The sequence below is a fragment of the Rhincodon typus genome, chromosome 15 (genome assembly GCF_021869965.1).
Source record: "Rhincodon typus isolate 14 chromosome 15, sRhiTyp1.1, whole genome shotgun sequence".
Classification (NCBI taxonomy): Eukaryota; Metazoa; Chordata; class Chondrichthyes; order Orectolobiformes; family Rhincodontidae; genus Rhincodon; species Rhincodon typus.
This window is the reverse complement of record NC_063346.1, coordinates 61,821,650-61,836,301: the sequence shown is the minus strand read 5'-3', so window position 1 is coordinate 61,836,301 and position 14,652 is coordinate 61,821,650.

Genomic DNA, 14,652 nt, shown 5'->3' with positions numbered 1-14,652 from the left:
CTTGACTTTCAACAACACAGACCATGCTGAGTACCCAACTATCATGAACCTGAGGGTTAGAATTGACGAGTAAAATGACTGGTACAGCCACATAAGACACAAAGTCTAGAAATACTGTGATAGAACATAAACCTCCTCTCTTTGCACTACCTGCAATCAAGAAGTCAGATGTGTGATGAAAATTGCACACTTCTCTGAAAGAAAAAATAAAGATGCTGAAAACATTCAGCAGTTCAGACAGCATCTACGAAGAGAAACAGTGGACATTTCATGATAAAAATTTGTCAAATTAGCCTTTAACAATCAGGAAAAATACCTTCAATTCCATATTTCATCAATACCTGACAATTATCATGACGTCATGCATTTTCCAATGCAATGCCCCTCCCAATCAAAGTCTGACTGTTTTCCAACATGCAGTCACCTCTCATGCAATATGAATTTTCTTTTCAATTTGCGATGCAATTTGGTGTGAATTGTCTTAATAAGTGCAAAATGAAGAGTTACCACGGAATGAAACCTTTCCCAGCAATGTTTAAGGATTATATTTGATTTGATTGCATTTATAGTAGTCACATGTGCCTAAGTACAGTGAAAAGCTTTGTTTTGCAAGCAGTACAGGCAGGTCATAAGATGCTTAGACAGAGAAAGTCGTACTAGGCTCTGACTGCACAGGAGATGCACAAAGCAGGATCGCCATTATTTAAAGCTGGAGAAGTCCATTCAGCAGTCTAACAACATCAGTTAAGAAACTATTCCTTAAGATATTGGTGCGTGTTTTTAAGCTTCTGTATCTTCTGCCCAAGAGTTTGGACGAGAGCATTACCGGGGTGTGAGGTGTCTTTGATGATGTAGGCAGCCTTTCTGCAGCAAAGAGAATTATAAGTGGAGCCCATGGATGGGAAGTCAGCTTCCGTGATGGTCTGGGCTGTGCATACAACTTTCTGTATTTTCTTACAGTCCTGGTCAGAGTAGTTGCTGTATCAGGCCGTTTTGTATTGGGATAGAATGCTTTCCATGCTGTATCTGTAAATTTTGGTAAAGATCCTCATGGACATGCTGACTTTTCTAGGCTCCCAAAGGGAGAAGAGATGTTTTGCGCCTTTCTGACTCTAACTGTGTGTCAGTGTTTAATTTCTTATTTCCCTGGGTGAGTGACACTTCAACTACACTCAAAATTCTTCATATCTTCCATGACAAAGCGATTGTCTTATTCCACATCTGCCCCCATCAGACGTCTGCTTCTTTGAGCACTGGAACAGCTGAAAAATGATTATTTGACAATCCCTTCCCAAACAATTCTGAAATTTGGATAAGAAATTCAATTATGCCTTATTCTCTTTTTTCAATGATGAAGTGATTGAAGTGACTAAATTTTATTCAATATAAACAAGAATTGTCATATGCTGATATCTGAATTGCATAATGAAGTGCAACAATTTTACTTCTTATACTTTGGGTATCAGTTGATTTCCACACAGTTCAATCATGTTCTTTCTATTTAATGCTGCGCCTACAAATGTGTCACCTGCCTCAGCCCCATTCCTTTGTGATGGTCTGTCTGTAGGATGGTGTCTGATCCATGGCTGATTACCCTTCTTTCCCTTCCCAGGTGATCCCTTTTTGTATTTCCTTTCATAGTTCATGGAGACTGATTTATCTCAGCAGCAAAAAATTCTGGAAAATCAAGCCAAAAGCAGAAGGTGCTGAAGTAACTCAGCAAGTTTCTCGTGGAACAGAGTTGGCATTTTGAATTTCTTCAGTACCAAAGAGAAAGGTGGAAGATTGATGTGTTTTGTACAGGGAAAAGGTGGGGAGAAGCAAGTGGGACCTAAAAGCAGACTTGAGTAAGGTTGCAGAGGAAAAGTAGAAATCATAGTTATCACAGGAAAAAAAGGGGGCAAAGGCAGATCTGATACATACGACAGATCTTGGGAAGGTGTGATTAAGGGAAAAAAAAACAAGAATACAACATACTGATGTAGGGATGAGTGGAAGGCTATCGAAATGGAGACCAAGGTACACAGTTTGAAGTTTTTGATCTCAATGTTGTGTCCCAGATGAGCTGCTGTTCTTCCAGACCTGCTTTGGTTTTCACTAACAGAAATGTCAGCATGAGAACAAAATGCTGATTTAAAATATTAAGTGAATGCTGATTAGGCATATTCCACACAGTCTTCAAGTCTGCTATGTTGTTAACATGAATTTTAGTAATGCTTTAACTTGAAATACTCTGACTCTCAACTCCATATCTGCATCTCATAATTTTATTAAGTTCTAAGAAGGTTTACGCTCAGCCTCTGCCGCTCCAGAGAAGAGAACCTGAGTTTTCCTAACCATTCCTTTTTGCTCATTCCCTCTAATCCAGGCAGCAACCTGGTAAACCTCTTCTGCACCTTCTTCAAAGCCTCCATGTCCTTCCTGTAATCTGGTGAACAGATTGAATGCAATAATGTAAGTGTGGCTGAACCAATGTCTTATAAATCAGCAACATGACATCTTGACTCTTGTATTCAGTTCCCTGACAAATAAGGGCATGCATACCATACACCTTCTTTACCACACAATCTATTAGTGTGCCCACATTCAGGGAGCTATGGACTTGAACCTCAAATCCATCTGCCTCTTGTCTAAAACAACAAAACACTGGAAATTTCAGCAGCCAATCCCTTCCCTCTCTCAACCAAGTCTCTGTAATGGCCCATAGTCCCATGTGCAGATCCAGGCCCTAAACCTATCTGCCTTAACTATAATATTCTTTGCATTGACATAAACCATTTCTTCAGCCCATCAGTAAAATCATGTTCATTTCTCTGCTTGTTGTTCATTTCTGACTCACTGGTCATAACATCTAATTTCCCCTCAATCGATCCACTTGCTGACCTGCTGCTTTGGTTCCCAGCCACCTGCCACCCGGGTTTGAAGCCTCCCAAGCAGCACTACAAACCTCCATGTGAGGATATTGGTTACCCTCCAGTTGAGGTGCAACTGATCCCTCTTGTACGGTTCACCCCTGCCCCAGATGATGTCTCAATGATCCAAGACTCCCCCTCCCTCCAACAGCTCCTTAGCCACGCATTCATATGTCCTATCTTTATATTCCTTGCCTCATTAGCATGTGGTACTGGTAGTAACTCAGAAATTACCAACCTCGAGGTCCTGCTTTACAGCCTCTTTCCTGATTTTCTGTACTCACTCTGCAGGACCTCATCCACCTTTCTACCTATGTTGTTGGTATCAATGTCCAAAACAAAAACAGCTCACCCTCCCCCTTAAGAATTTCATGCAGCCATGCAGGGATATTCTTGACCCTGGCAGCAGGGAGGCAACACACCATCCTGCTGACTCGAACGCGGTCACAGATGGCCTGCCTGTGCCCCTTTCTTGCAAGTCTCCTACAACTATAGCTCGCTTGGACTTTGCCTGACCCTGCTGTACATTGTATTTGTTTCATACAGAATTATCCAGCTGTTTAAAACATCCAAATAGATTGGAAAACTACAAATCTAACATTTCTGCTCAAGGCAGGAGAGACACAGACAGCAGGGAACGATAGGCTAATTAGTCTAACATCAGAAAATGCTTGAATCCAGTATTCAGGAAGCAGTAGAAGGACATTTATACAATCATGATACCATTAGTTTTAACAGGCAGGATTAACGAAGAGTTCCAGTACCTGTACAACATATGGATTTTAAACAGGCACTTTTCTTATTCACCCATGAGATACGGACATTGCTAGCTGGGCAGCATTTGTTGCTTGTGTATGGTTGCCCTTGAAAGTTGGTGGGGAGTATTCTTCATGAACCATGGCAGTTCATAGGCTCTTGGCAGTCCTTATGGAGGGAATTCCTGGATTTCAACCCTGAAATAATTGTGATATTTTTCAACGTCCGGATGGTGATTAGCTTAGAAGGGAACTTGTAGTTTGTGGTGGCCCCATGTATCCGTTCCATGTGCCCTTTCAGATGGAAGTGATTGTGTGTTTGGAAGATTCTGTCTAATGTTGTATGGGGAATTTCTCCAGTGTATCTTGTAGATAATACATGTTATATCTACTGAGGGTCAGTTGAGGGTGTTCATGCATGTGGATGTGGTGCCAATCAAGCTGTTTGCTTTGTCCTGAATCGCGTCAAGGTTCTTGTGTGTTGTTGTAGTTGCACTCATCCAGGCTAGTGGGGAGCACTGCATCACATTCCTCAAAGATTCATAGATTCATTCAGTGTAGAAGAGGCTCTTAGTCACATTGGGTCTGCACTACCACTAAAATTGTGCTAATCACAATTTCCTACATTTGTCCCATATCCTTGAATGTTATGATACTTGAAATACACATCCAAATAACTTCTAATGATTTCCAGCCTCCGCCACCTTCCCAAACAGTGCTTTCGAGATTCCAGCTATCAGCTGAGTGAAAAAGTTTTTTTCACAAATCTCCCTGAACTAAATGCTCCTTACCCTAAAACTATGCGCTCTTATGATTGAACCCTCAACCAAGGGAACAGCTGCTCTCTACTCACCTGATCCAATGCCTCATAATATTATAAACCTCAATCGTGACCCCCTTCATCTTCTGCGCTCTAAAGAAAACAATCCAAGCCAATCTAATCTCTTCTCATAGCTCAATTTCTCCATTCCAGGCAACACCCTGGTGAACCTCCTCTGTACCCCATCTCGTACTGTCACAGTCTTCCTCTGGTGAGTTTACCAGAAGTGGACATAGTACCAGAGGTGTGGGGTGGCTAACACTCTGTACAACTTGAGGGATCTTGGGGTCCATGTCCATAGACACCTCAAAGTTGCTACCCAAATTGATAGGGTTATAAAGAAGGTGTATGGTGTGTTGGCTTTCGTTGGCAGAGGAATTGAGTTATAGAGCCGCAAGGTTATGCTGCAGCCCTATAAAACCCTGGTTAGACCACACTTGGAATATGGTGTTCAGTTCTGGGTGCCTCATTATAGGAAAGATGTGGAAGCTTTAGAGAGGGTGCAGAGGAGATTTACCAGGATGCTGCCTGGACTGGGGGTGCAGGTCTTATGAGGAAAGGTTGAGGGAGCGAGGGCTTTTCTCATTGGACCGAAGAAGGATGAGGGGTGACTTGATCGAGGTGTACAAGATGATGAGAGGCATAGATAGAGTGGATATCCAGAGACTTATTCCCAGTGTGTAAATGACAATTACGAGGGGACATAATTTTAAGGTGTTTTAAGGAAGGTAAAAGGGAGATGTCAGAGGTAGGTTCTTTACACAGAGAGTGGTGGGCATGTAGAATGCGTTGCTGGCAGTGATAATGGAGTCAGATACCTTACAGACTTTTAAGCGACTCTTGGATAGGCACATGGAGAATAGTAAAATGTCGGGTATGCAGGCTATTTGATCTTAGTAGGATAATAGGTCGGTGCCATACATGGCATGGTTGCACTGTGGTTAGCACTGCTGCCTCACAGTGCCAGGGACCTGGGTTCAACTCCACCCTCGGGTGACTATCTGTGTAGAATTTGGACATTTTCCCCATGTCTGCGTGGGTTTCCTCCCACAGTCCAAAGATGTGCAGGCTACGTGGATTGGCCATGCTAAATTGCCCGTAGTGTTCAGGGATTTGTAGATTAGGTTGGTTGTACGGGGATGGGTTTGGGTGGGTGCTCTGAGGGTCGGTGTGGACTTGTTGGGCCGTAGGGCCTGTTTCCACACTGTTAGGATTCTATGATGATCTATGAACATCCCGAGCCAAAGGTCCTGTACTGTTCAGTGTTCTAACTGCAACATGACCTCCATGCTCTTATACGGTATGCCATGACTGATGAAAGCAAGTGATCCAGATGCCTTCTAAACTATCCTATTCACACGTTCTGCTGACTTCAAGGATCTGTTAATAACTACCCCAAGATCCCTTTTTACCTCGAAGCTACCCAGTGTCCTGCCATTCAGTAAATACTCCCTCATCATGTTTCATCTTCCAAAGTGCTTCACCTTGCAGTTATCACAGTTATTTACCATGTGTCACTGTTCTGGCCATCTGACTAACCCATCTCTATCTTCCAGTAACCGCCAACCATCTTCTTTGGTATTAAACACTCTACCAATTCTGGCATCGTCTGCAAATTTGCATAATATTCCCTTCACATTTTTATTTATTTCATTCATGTGCAATACAGATGAATCCCAGTACTGATCCTTGTGGAGCCCTGATGGAAACCAGCCTCCAGTCACTCAAACAACCTCCTGCCACTACTCTTTGTGTCCTATTACTAAGTCAGTTTCTGATCCATTTCAACAAGTTTCCCTCATTTGCACATGCTTTAACCTTCTCAATCAATCTCCATCGTGGGACCTTTTCAAAAGCCTTGCTAAAATCCATATAACCTACATCAACCGAATTTCCCTTGCCGACTCATTTGATCTCATTTTCAAGTAAACTCTAACAAATTTATTAGGTATGACCTCCGTTGAACAAAGACATGCTGACTATCTCTATGTAACAAACGCCTTTCCAAGTCGGTATTAATTTGCTTCTTCAGAATGTTCTCCACTAGTTTCAGTATCACTGACATGAAATTCACTGGCCTGCAATTTCCTGGTTCATCCTAACCATGCCTCTTAAAACGTGAAACCACATTATCTGTTATCCAGGTATCTGGCACTTGCCCCATGTCCAGAGAGGAATTAAGAATTTACAACAGAGCCCCTGCAATTTCCTACCGAGCCACCGACAGCAGCCTGGGATGCAATTCACCTGGGCCAGGTGATTTCTCTGTTTTCAATCCTGACAGAGCCTCCAATATCTCCCCATTTCCTATGACAAACTTTGCAAGCTCCTCACAGTCCCTTTTCCTGAATTCCATATCCAACTTCTCCTTTTCCAGAGTGAAGACTGAAGAGAAGTATTCTTTCAACACCCCTCCAACATTCTGCAGCTTCACACGCAGCATGCCCGCTTGGTCCTTCATGTGACCTACTCTTTCTCTAGTTGACCTCTTCCCTTTAATGCAATTATAAAATACCTTAGGATTCTCCCAAATCCTGATCGCAAATCCATTTTCATGCCCCATTTTTGCTCTTGTAATTCTTTCTTAAATTACTTCCTGTATTCCTTGAGGTTCACAGCTGAATTATTCCCTTTGGACATGCTAAATGCCCTACTCTTCTTCTTTTTCTAGTCGTGAATTGTCCTAGACAATCAGGATTGTCTGTATTTATTGCTCCCATATTTCCATTTAAACATGTTGAACCTGTACGTGCCCCAGCTCCGTTTTGAATGTCCTCATTGCTCCACAATAGATTTACCCACAAAGAGCTGTACCCAGTCTACTGTGGCCAGATCCTGCTTTATTCTCATAAAATTTGCCATCCCCCAATCAAAAGTCATTTTGTGCAGGCCATTTTTCCTTGTCCAGACAAATTTATACCTGTCACCTAAATGTTTCCCCACTGCCACAAGGAAAACTTGTCCAGTTTCTTACCCCAGAACCAGATCCAGCATTGTGCTATGCCTTGTTGGTCTTCCTAAATATTGAGACCATAAACCTCCCCTGCGTACATTTCAAGAAACCTACCCCCTCTTAAATTCTTATCACTGTGACTATGCAAATTTATAGTGAGAATTTTGGCATTCCCTAGTAAAATTATCCAATTAATACTCTTTGAACGGTCTATATATTTGCATTTTGATTTCCTGCTGACTCTTTCAGGGACTATAATACATTCCCAATGAAATAGATGACCCCTTAGAACTCCTCAGTTCTACCAATAAAGCCTCATTTGTGCACCATTCAAATATGTTATTTCTCTTTACTGTAATAAGTGACTCCTTATTTAATACTGCCACACCACCACACTTTTTAAACTCTCCTCTGGCTTGGCTCATGATCCTATGCCCCAGAATGCTGAATTGCCAATCTGGCCCCTCCCTCAATTATGTTTCTGTGTGGCAACGATATCATACTTCCTGGTGTCAATCAATGCTGTTAACTCAGAAGTTTTACCTATTACATTCCTCGCATTAAAGACAATCTACCTTTGCCTTACTCTCCTGACACTACACGTAGCTGAACATTTTGGTGCTTAATTCCTTTGCTGCAGCATGATGTGTCAACGTTTCATTGATATTCTGTGTCCTTGCCACCAGTCAAACTAGTTTAAACACCTCCCAACATTACTTGCTAACGCACTTGCAAGGATGTCAGTACCATTGTTGTTCAGGTGCAGACTGTTGCATTTGTACATGTCCCACTTTCCCCAGAAATAGTGCCCGTGATCCAGGAGTCTAAAACCCTCTCTCTTGCACCAACTCTTGAGCCACACATTACCTGCCCAAATTCTAAACTCACTCGCACACGGCACTGGCATAATCCATTGAGTTACTGCCTTTTAATCTATGGCATAGCTCCCTGAATTCTCGATGCAAGACCTCATTCCACACTTTGCCCATGTCATTGGTACCAAACTGTGCAAAGACTTCTAACTCCTCAACGTCCCCTTCCAGGATGCCCTGTAGCTGTTCAGTGACATCCCTGACCCTGACACCAGGGAGGCAACACACCATCCTAGTGTTACATCTGTGGCCACTGAATCACCTGTCTGCTCTCCTGACTGAAGAATCCCCTATCACTATTGCTCTTCCTTCCTTCTTACCATCCCACTGTACAGCCAAAACCGCTTGTGGTGCTAGAAACATGTCTCTGACTGCATTCCTCTGTGGTATCAGCACCCACATCAGATTCCAAAATGGAATACTGCTTAGTGAGTGAGTCCCCAGGGGATTTCTGTGCCTGTTCATTCTCGACAGTGGTCAAGTATTCACTTCTTTCCTCTAGCCCCTTGAGTTGCAGTGTAAACACATCTAAACATTCTATCAACGTGACTCTCAGACTCACTGATATGCCACAGTGACTCCAACCGTTTGTCAAGCTTCGAGACCTGGAGATGGGAACACTTCCTGCAGATGTGGGCATCTGGGACACTGCCAGCATCCAGGGCTCCCCACATATAACAAGCTGCACATTCCACTTGGCTGGCCTCTCCTGACATCTCTCATTTTGTGAGACTTCGAACTGTATCACTACAGTTATGAAAAGGCTATCTGAAACTAAGTTCTAAAACTATCGGATAAGGAAGTGTTAACCAGTAATTCTCAGCTGACCGCTACTTAGCAATCCAGAGCTTTTCTCACATTTTGGAGTTATGACGTCAACAGGAGCTTCTCTGAAGATTCTTGCAGTGTTCCAGCAGCTTACTGGTTGCTGTGTCCCTCCCCACCTCCAGCTGCTGCTCTGAGATAAATGCCCTGTAAATACAGTTAGTGTGCGCCTCCAACTTCCTGGCTGCTGCTGCAGGGTGTCCCAACAGCTGCTCAAGACTGAGTCCCCTCATGGATGTAATGTCAATCAAGCAGGCTGCTTTGTCCTGGATGGTACCAAGCTGTTTGACTGCTGTTGGAGCTACACTCATCCGAACACGCAGGGAGTATTCTACCACAATACTGATTCATGCATTGCACATGATGGACAGGCTTTGGGGTGTCAGGAGGAGTGCTGCTCACTGCAGCATTCCTAGCTGCTGACCTGGTGATGTTCCTATTGAATTTGTGTGACTAGTGCAGTTCAGTGTGTGGTCAGTTGTAAACCACAGGAAGTTAATTGCAGAGGATTTAGTGATGGTAATGACATTCAATGTCAAGTGCCAGTTGTTAGATTAGTTGCCTGCCACTTTAACACACCACTCTGTTCCCTTGCCAGCATCTCCGTCTCAGGCCTGCTGCAGTGTTCTAGCGAATCTCAGGTCAAGCTGGAAGAACAACACTTCATTTCCCTCTTCAGGAACCTGCAGCCCTCCAGACTCAATATCAAGTTTAATAATTTAGGTTCTGAAGTCTCCCATGTCCTAGCCCTCTAACCCACCACCACACCTTGTTATCACATAGTCTGCCATGACACACTACCTGTTGTTAGACATTAACAGTCTCCATTAACAACTATTCCACCTCATAGCTAGATCATTATCTACTCCTTTGTCTCTCCAACTGCTCTTCTCTCTCTTTAGTATCGACTCCTACCTATTGTTTACTCATTACCCCTCGCCCTACACTATCATCTGCACATAAACCAACATTTTCCTAGCTACTATCAGTTTTGAGGAAGGCTCACCTGACCCAAAACGTTACCTCTGATTTCCCTTCACATCTGCTGAGCTTTTGCAGCAACTTTTTTAATAATTTGAATTAGATTTTCTCTAACTGGAGATGGTCATTGCCTCGTATTTGTGTGGTTCAAATGTTACATATCACTTTTCAGGCAATTTTTTGACATCTTAATACCAATCTTAAACTAAGTCTTTGAGTGCTTGAAAGAGCAGTGTAAATAAAGTTTATATACTGCAAAAAAAAATACATGGCCTACACTGTGAGCTAGGCCCTTGTGGTCAACTTCACCTGTGTGGTGGAGACAGGTTAGGGGAAACTGTACTCAGAGTAACAGTGGCGGGTCAATTGTATAAACAGTAGGCTGGTTTGTCTCAGCATAACAACAAAGAGGTCTGTGATTTAAAGAGTTAGGTAGACTGTCTCACATTGCTAGAAAGAAGGTTGCATTCTGTGACCTTGTAACATTATCCAAATGTGGTGGAAATATTTCAATAGACTGTAACAGGGTAACACTGTTGCATCAATACAATAAGTATTGAGACCAATTGCGTCAGTGTAGCCATATCTGACTATGCTGTAAACAGCTACACTGTCTCAGGTTCATCGTTTCTATTTACTGGTATAATCAAGAGGGTGGACAGACTCATCGGAGGGATGCCTGGAGATCTGAATGGGAGGAAGCAGTTTCTTTTATTGAGTGTGCCTCATCATTTGATTAGAAAGCATCCTATCCAAATGCATCATAGCTTGGTATGGCAACTGCAAGAAATCACCGAGAGTTGTAAACACACCCCAGTCCATTATGAAAACCAGCCTTCCTTCAATTGGCATGGTCTACACTTCCTGCTCCCATGGGAAAACAGCCAACAGAATCAAAGACTCTCCCACCCCTGTTATACTCTCTTCCTCCCTCTTCCATCAGGCAGATGATATGAAAGTTTGAATACAGGTACCAATAGATTTAAGAATAGCTTCCTCCCCAGTTTTGTTAGACTTAGGAACAGACATCTCCTGCATCAGAATGAATCTTTGTCTGCATATTCTCTGTAGCTGTAATGCTATGTTCTGCATTCTGTTCTATTAACCTGATTTTCTCAAGTAATCTTCGTACATGTTACAATAATAAGTCAAATCAGATCATGGCTGGTCATTGACATTATTGCCAAAATCCTGTTCTATCCACTCATCCACTTGACATCATTTGAAGAGTAAGAATAGAAAAGTAAAATAGAACTTCACTCTGCAGACTGCAGAAATGGGGAGAAATCAAAAAGAGACCTGAATATTCATGAACAAGCTGCTTTGTAGGGACAGGACACATGAAGCAAGTTGTTACAAAAGGAAGTTGAGTACCTGTAAAATTATGAATCAATGTACGTTTAGCCTACATTTATATCTTCTTTGTTCCTTCCCTATCTAAATTAAGGTGTCACATTAAGATATTTCCAGTCCTCTTGGACTTCTCATGAATCTAGAGATCCTTGGAAGATTGCTGCCAATACATCCATTATCTCTGTGGGTACTTCTCTTAGTGTCCCAGGATGCAGTATTAAATAGTACAGTAGGCATAAGTTGAAGGAGTTTGTGAGGTCGTAGTGGGGTGCAGGATTTACAGTTTATTCTAGGCATGATGAGTTTTAATGAAGTGGTGACACTGCAGATGTACGGGCTTCTCTTCAAAGAGTCAGTCAAGAGAAATCGAGCCGACATAGCCAAGACAGTGATATAATCAGTGAGAAGGAAACGTTCATGCTGATATAACTGGAGTGGCCAGATAACCCAAGTAGTAAGTAATCAAAAAGTGAATTAGAAACCTAAAAAACTTCGAAGATCGGAACAAGAGGAGGCCATTCAGCACTTTGACCCTGTTCCACCATTCATCACAATCATGGCTGATCATTCAACTCAATAGCCTAATGCTGTTTTTCTCCCACAGTCTTTGATCCCATTCACCCAAAGTGCTGTATCTTGCTGGCCCTTGAATACATTCAATGTTTTGGCATCAAGTACTTCCTGAGGTAATGAATTCCACAGGCTCACCACTCTTTGGGTGAAGAAATGCCTCCTCATCTCTGTCCTAAATGGTCTACCTCAATCCTCAAACTGTGACCAATGATTCTGCACGCACCCACCATTGGGCGCATCTTCCCTTCATTTACCCTGTCTTGTCTGTTAGAATTTTACAGTTTAAGTCTCTGAGAGATCCCCCCTCATTCACTTGAACTCCAGTGAAAACAATCCGAAACTAGTCAATCTCTCCTCATACATCAGTCCCGCCATCCCCAGAATCAGCCAGGTAAACCTTTGCTGCACTCCCTTGAGAAAACGAGAATCCTTCCTCAGAAAATGAGACCGAAACTGCACGTAAAATTCTACATGAAACCTCACCAAGGCCCTGTCTAACTGCAACAACACATCCCTGCTCCTGTACTCGAAACCTTTCACAATGAAGGCCAACATGCCATTTGCCTTTTTTACCACCTGCTGCACCTGCATGCTTACCTTCAGTGACTGGTGCACAGAGATGCTCAGGTCCCACTGCACATTTCTCTCTCCCAATTTACAGCCACATGACATCTGAAAATCAATTTTTATTGCACATGCGTTCTTGGTAGGAAAAATGAAAATGCTCAAGGCTAATTACAAAAACAAAGAGAAATACTAAATCTTTAGAAATAGATGTAACTGTACAGTGTTTCAAACATCACACCAATGAAGACAAGAATGTCCATTTGATACAATATAATTCCATGATCAGGAAATACCACATTTTTTTCCTGGATTTTCCTCTGGCCTGGTAATTATTTCTGAAGTGTAGATGGGAGTTGCAGAACGTGACCTTCTCACCAACTTAAGCAACTCTTCCCAGCTATTGGTCATGGCCCGATATTTCTGAATGGTAACTATATTTATGAAACGTAGCATACATGTCTTGATCTCCAGTTTGGATCTGTGATGGCTTTGTAGTCCATCTTGGTTTGGTTAGAAACAGTATCCAGTGTATCATTGTTATTTTCTCTTAGAATATGTAATAAATGGCTATAAATTTCTTGTATCAGTGATTTTTCATTTACCCCACTCAAAGCTGTCAATCACAAGTTTCTTTTCCAGTTTTTCTTCAGAATATCAGATCATACTCTGCAAGAATAACTATGTGAACTATGCCAAATACTCAGTTTGATGGATGTGGCCTTTCTTTTTCACTTGGCCGTACATGCTTCAGCATTTCAGTTTATTGTGATGTGTGTTGCTCAACTGAAACGGATGACTAACTACTGGGTCCTTTAAATATCTGCAGGTTTATTCTTGGAACATAGGAGATTTAGGTGTGACTTTATTGAGGTGTATAAAATCATGGGGGGGCATAGATAGGCTGAATGCAAATAGTCTTAATGGTAAAAAGTTGCAGTATGCTGCTATGCAGAGGGACCTGGGTGTCCTTGTGCATGAATCACAGAAGGTAGGTCTGCAGGTACAACAAGTAATTAGGAAGGCAAATGGAATTTTGTCCTTCATTGCTAAAGGGATTGAGATTAAAAGCAGAGAGGTTATGTTGCAGCTGTACAAGGTGCTGGTGAGGCCACACCTGGAGTACTGTGTGCAATTTTGGTCTCCTTACTTGAGAAAGGATGTACTGGCACTGGAGGGGGTGCAAAGGAGGTTCACTAGGTTGATTCTGGAGTTGAGGGGGTTGGCTTATGAGGAGAGACTGAGTACATTGGGATTATATTCATTGGAATTCAGAAGATTGAGGGGGGATCTTATAGAAACATATAAAATTATGAAGGGAATAGATAAGATAGAAGTAGAGAGGATGTTTCCACTGGCAGGTGAAGCAAGGACAAGAGGGCATAGCCTCAAGATTAGAGGGAGCAGATTTAGGACTGAATTGAGAAGGAACTTCTTCACCCAGAGGGTTGTTAATCTATGGAATTCCTTGCCCAGTGAAGTAGTTGATGCTACTTCAGTAAACGTTTGTAAAGATAAGGTAGGTTTTTTTTGAACAATAAAGGAATTAAGCGATACAGTGAGAACGCGGGTAAGTGGATCTGAGTCCACGAAAAGATAAGCCATGATCTTATTGAATGGCGGAGCAGGCTCGAAGGGCTGGACAACCTACTCCTGCTCCTAGTTCTTATGTTCTTATGTTCTATGTTCTTATGTTCTTTTTCTGAAGGATGGGGAATCGAAAACTAGAGGGCTCAGGTTTAAGGTGAGAGGGGACAGATTTAAGAAGGACCTGACAGGTAAATTCTTCATGCAGAGAGTGGTTGAGGCAGGTACAACAGTAACATTTAAAAAAACATTTTGATAGGTACATGGATGGGAAGGATTGAGAGAGATATGGACCAAATGTGAGTAATTGGAACTAGCTGAGTGGGCATTAGGGTCTGCATAGACCAGTTTTGGCTGAAGGGGCTGTTTCCATGCTGTATTACTCTATGACTCTATAATTATTCATGACAATTTCACCACCATTTTTAATTGCGTTGTTAACAAAAAAGCACAGATT